Source organism: Dermacentor andersoni, unplaced genomic scaffold (genome assembly GCF_023375885.2).
Source record: "Dermacentor andersoni unplaced genomic scaffold, qqDerAnde1_hic_scaffold ctg00000754.1, whole genome shotgun sequence".
Classification (NCBI taxonomy): domain Eukaryota; kingdom Metazoa; phylum Arthropoda; class Arachnida; order Ixodida; family Ixodidae; genus Dermacentor; species Dermacentor andersoni.
The window spans coordinates 2501-7421 of record NW_027315432.1 but is presented as its reverse complement, the minus strand read 5'-3'; the positions used below and the strand labels follow the sequence as shown (position 1 = coordinate 7421).

At 46.4% G+C, this 4921-nt stretch overlaps 1 non-coding gene across 1 annotated transcript; it reads left to right on the top strand.

Annotated features, from left to right (window-relative positions):
- The first annotated feature begins 751 nt into the window (after nucleotides 1-751).
- Nucleotides 752-943, top strand: LOC140214929 (U2 spliceosomal RNA). The gene has a single exon (XR_011891855.1). It is a non-coding gene; the product is annotated as a U2 spliceosomal RNA (small nuclear RNA).
- The last annotated feature ends 3978 nt before the right edge of the window (nucleotides 944-4921 follow it).

Genomic DNA, 4921 nt, shown 5'->3' with positions numbered 1-4921 from the left:
GGGCATGCTACCTAATTCTACCGGTCGATTCGACACGTTGCGATCCGTCCCGGCCTGTGCCGTATCAAAATTTTCAGTGGGCCTTGCGGTAAATAAAAAGAAATGAAGGAAATGCGCGTAGTATATTACAATTGCACACGGGCTTGAAACGAAGCCCTCAAGGAAGGTCACCTTGAGCGGTCGCATTCAGACGGAAGTAAGCATTCCCCTGGCGCGTTTTTTTTCCGCTCGCCTGTTCCGTTTTCTACGAGGTTGCCTTGGTTGGTTTCGCGTTACAAGCAAGCTTGCACTCGGGTCTCGTTTCTACGCGACAGCGTTTCGTTAACAGCGAAAGACTGAGGCGTTGCGAATTCATCCGTGAGATAGGGAGCGTTGAGTCTGTACACAGGCTGAATTTTATAATATTGCCCACGCTGTTGCTGAGGTTACCCATGTCGGCAGGGCGCCCACAAGGCAGTAGTACAATGAAGTGAAGTGAAGGACATCGCTTCTCGGCCTTTTGGCTAAGATCAAAGTGTAGATTTTTAAAGCCCATGTACGAAGATTTACGAAGCCCATCTACGAAGATTTTTAAAGCCCATGTAGGCACCTCTTAATGATCTTTTATGTTTTAGAGAAGCGTTTTGCCATGTATTTTACACCTTTACAGTTTTAGCCTTTTATCACTAACACCACTAACTAGTTTTTTTAGTCATTTGTTTGCGTTTTTAGATTATACACCTTTTATCCGTTTTTTCCTTGGTTTTGTAACATATTTTTGATGTATTTGTAACTAGCATAAATAAAAAACTCTGTTCTTATCAGCTTAATATCTGATACGGGTTCTATATGGACCCACGATATTAAACCTATTTTTGGAAGTTGGCGGAGTGCTTGAAGCCTGCTTCACCTCCGCCGCAGGTCGGCCCGGTATTGCACTACCTCCGGGATCGGCCCCGCTCACTTAGGTGAGACTTCATTCAATCAAAATGAAGAGCACAAGCTCAACGCGAGCACTGACTTGACACGCACCATTCCTATACTACACGCAACGATGCCGGTTCGCGGACCACGAGAGTAATTAAACTGCCACTCCATCTGTGTGTAGCGTCGCACTTGTTGCGTCGCAAATGGGACAGCCGCTCCAGCAAATTTCTAGTTATGGGCTTCGAGAAAAATTAATGAAAGCAAAAGAAAGAACCAGAATTCCTATTTGTCCGATGTCTCTGAATGATTGTCTCCTGTAAAGAGCCACTTGGGGGGATGGGGGGTAGGATTAGCCGTGGGGTTCGCAATCAATATGAATCCCACTCAAAGCCAACACTGGATTTTGGAGTTCACTATCGCTTGGATCCGTAAACCACCGCGCCCACGCAAGCTCGCCCTGCCGCCGAAATCCGCTGCCCAAGTGGAAGAAAGATTCCCTATGAAAGAAAAATAGAGTGCCCGATTTCTGGCAACTACTGTGCAGCCTTTGTGTACACATTTTCGCAGCAGTGGGACCGAGCGCCTCGAAAACAAACTTGTCGTATGCCCGAATGTGGCGAAATATATTCAAGGGTTAAAAGGTGCCTCATCTTTCTAACCTGTATGTTACGAAGACCTGTTGCTACCTTTTCATCATGAACATCATCATCATCATCATCCTGGCTACGCCCACTGCAGGGCAAAGGCATCTCCCATGATCCTCCAAGTACCCCGGTCAGGTGCCGATTGTCGCCATGTAGTCCCTAATCTAATCTGCCCTCCTACCTTTCTGCCACCCCCTGCTACGCTTCCCTCCTCTCGGAATTCAGTCTGTAACCCTTAATGGCCACCGGTTATCTTCCCCCCAGATTGCATGCCCTGCGCATGCCCATTTGTTTTTCCTGGTTTAAACTTTGGTGTCATTAACGAGCGTTTGTTCTCGCACACCCCAATCTGCTCTATTCCGATCCCCCCGTGACGCCACACCCATCATCCTTCTTTCCAGAGCCCGTTGCGTCGCCCTCAGTTACCCTTCGGTAATCCTCAAAGCTTTTTGTTGGGACACTCGTGGCATCTTTCTCGTTTAATGAAGTCAAATTTTTTTCAGTTTTGGGGGAAAACTCAATGAGCTAGGCGCGATTGTGTCCCTGGCGCCGCTCTCAACAAGATGGCGGCGCCCATGCTTTTTGCCTGCAGGTTCGGCCCTACGCAGAACACGCCTGCCGGGCAGTGTAGCCACGTTGAAGGGGCAAAGCGTAGTGCAGTGAAGCGCTTGCTCGGGCGAAAAACGCAAATATGAGCCAAACAGGAATTTCCATTATTGGAAATTCCAGTTCAGTTTGCGCATTGCGTTCGCCTAAGGTAAAGAACACAAATGCGAGTGCCACAGCAGTCAAGTCAAAGCTTAGGATTGCGTACCATTTTTTTTTTTTTTTTCGTGCCTTTTACTCCTGGCCTGCGTGGCCCTAGCGCGCATGCACACGAAAGTAATGAAATGGTGAAAACACGAAATAATGCGGTGCGGCTGTATCATATCTATTTTGTGCGCTTTGTTCTTTGTGGACTACAGCGGTGTGCGTCATGAGAAAGTTTCGGTGCCCTTCTTGGGTGACCAGTGAAGCTATATTTAAAACCACATTGATTTGTACGGTTATTGCTACAAACTGCGTGTGGGTGTTTTTCTTTTTCGCTGCCAACGATGGGTTATCGCAACCGCGATCGGTTCTGCTGCTACGCTAGACGCGTGCTTGCCAACGGTTGGCTCTATACGCGACCCGCGACGCGTGGTCGGCACATTCAAGCAGTCAATTGCAAACCGTTCCAAGAAAAAGGATGTACTCCACTTGCCACCTAGTTCGACGATTGTACTTTCTGACCCTCGAGGAAGCGCCGCCATCCCACGTTTTCTATAATACGATAAGATTCAGAGCGACCGCGACCACTTGTCTTTGTCAATATCTCGGAAACGCTTTCTTTTTCTTTTTTTTTTTAAATCCAGATACTCAGACGCGCCCGTGTTCACGCGCACTTGCTCTCTCCGATAAGCAGGGAAGCTCGGTTGGGGTGGTGTCGGGCCTTGCGCATGCGCTGCTGAGCTCGTCGCTTCGCCGGCCGGTCGATGCTGGCGCGGTACTGGTAATGAACTTCGACGTGCATGGTGAAACGTCACTTTGTATTGCCACTGTAGACTAGCAATGCAATGTGTTTGCGAGCGATTGGATAAATGAGAAAGCGTGCACTGTCTACAGTTTATGCCCCTCTAGAGTAGTGGAAATGTTGCTCCAAGTGTTAGGTTTGTAATTTGCGCCTACGAACATGAACTAAACAAAGAAAATGGTCTGCAGCCGCCTTCGCTTCATAAAATTCCCGTACGAAGAAATTTCCGTGCGCGAATGAGAGAGCAAAAGAGAGAAACCATGCTAAGAAGAATGGCTGCCTTTTACGTGATCTCGCGCATGAAACCAGACGATGGATTAATTTTAGCCGTTCATTTTGATTTGCCGAATGTAAACCGGAACACTTTCTCCACGCGGTCTTCAGATTTGAATGGCAATCAATCACATCCTTTCTTTTTTTTTTTTTTTCTGTTTCTTTCTATCTGGAACCGAAAGAATTCAGAACGCCATTTCAATCTTAGATTCGATTAGATATCGTGACTGGTATGCTGAAATATCACGCCTTATCTGGTGTTAACCTTCTTGATCACGGCAATAAAAAATCGCCAGTTCCCGAACTTTAATCGCGCCGAAGATGAACCGATATGCTGGATTCTTATTGTCATGATTTTATAGAAAGCGCTGGTTCTATGGCTAGCTTTGAGGAAAAGAAAAACATCGTTCAGGAATGTATAACTCTAAACAACTAAAAAAAAAATCTGCCGGCAATTGGTACTACAACGAGAGTACTGAGAATACTGGAAAAGATGAAATCCAATCATGCTGAACTGAACTGAAATTATTTCATCAAGACATGCCCCGAAAAACGTGGCCACTTTCAATGATAATTTCAAATGTGATTTCTTTCTTTTTTTTTTTCTTTTTTACGACGGATAATAATTATCTTTCCAATGGCGGATGTGAAAATTTCAGAGCACGGCATTTTCGAAATCCCAAGGCCCCGGACGCATTCTCTCTTCTTTAAGTATTTTGGTGGTGCACACGGAGGAAAATTTCGCGCACGTAATTTATAAACTAGTAGTTGATTTTCTAGAAGAACACAAAGTGCTGACAAACGGCCAACCAGGACACAATTAAATTGGTATTACGCACGGTTTCGAAGCCGCGGTAACAAAAGGGTAACAAAGGGACGTTCATTTCGTGGTGTGGATTTCACGTCTCTCACAATAAAAAAAAAATAATAATAAAAACTACTGCATAAAATAGGTTTTCCCAAACTGGATGGTTTCGATCAGCTTTTGAACAGCCCTTCCTTAAATTGAGTTGGCGTTGATTGAGCAGGTGCGGGCCTCTGCTGTTTTGGATTTTTGTAAATGGCATCAGTACTGGACAGTCCGTTCACTTGAGGATCAAAGGAGAAACCCCCCAAAAAAATATCATATCGTGGTGAGAGACGTGGCAGATGAGTACAATTATCGGCAGAAAAAAAAAAAAAGGAAAACCGCCTCGTACTCAGAAGCCGCTCCTCTCACGTGTGAAGCTTCAAACAAATTGTTTTTCTTGAGACGCTCTATAAAGTTATACACAGCTCCTTAAATGCAGCACCCGCACACAAAGCCAAACGTTCCAAGCTGGAAAGAAAGCATGAAATTCGCGGTGCCCGTTTCCTGTGAAACAACGGGCAACATTACGCCAAGTCCGCTACCACGTCAGCCGGGGCGGCCACACCCCGCCCGCGCTTAAGCCACATATGGCGACTGAAAATGCTCACCGCTCAAGCTGCGCGCGGCAAAGTCCGCAACCACGTCAGCCGGGGCGGCCACGGAGAGCGCCGAACGCCCGCGCTTAAGCCTGAAAAT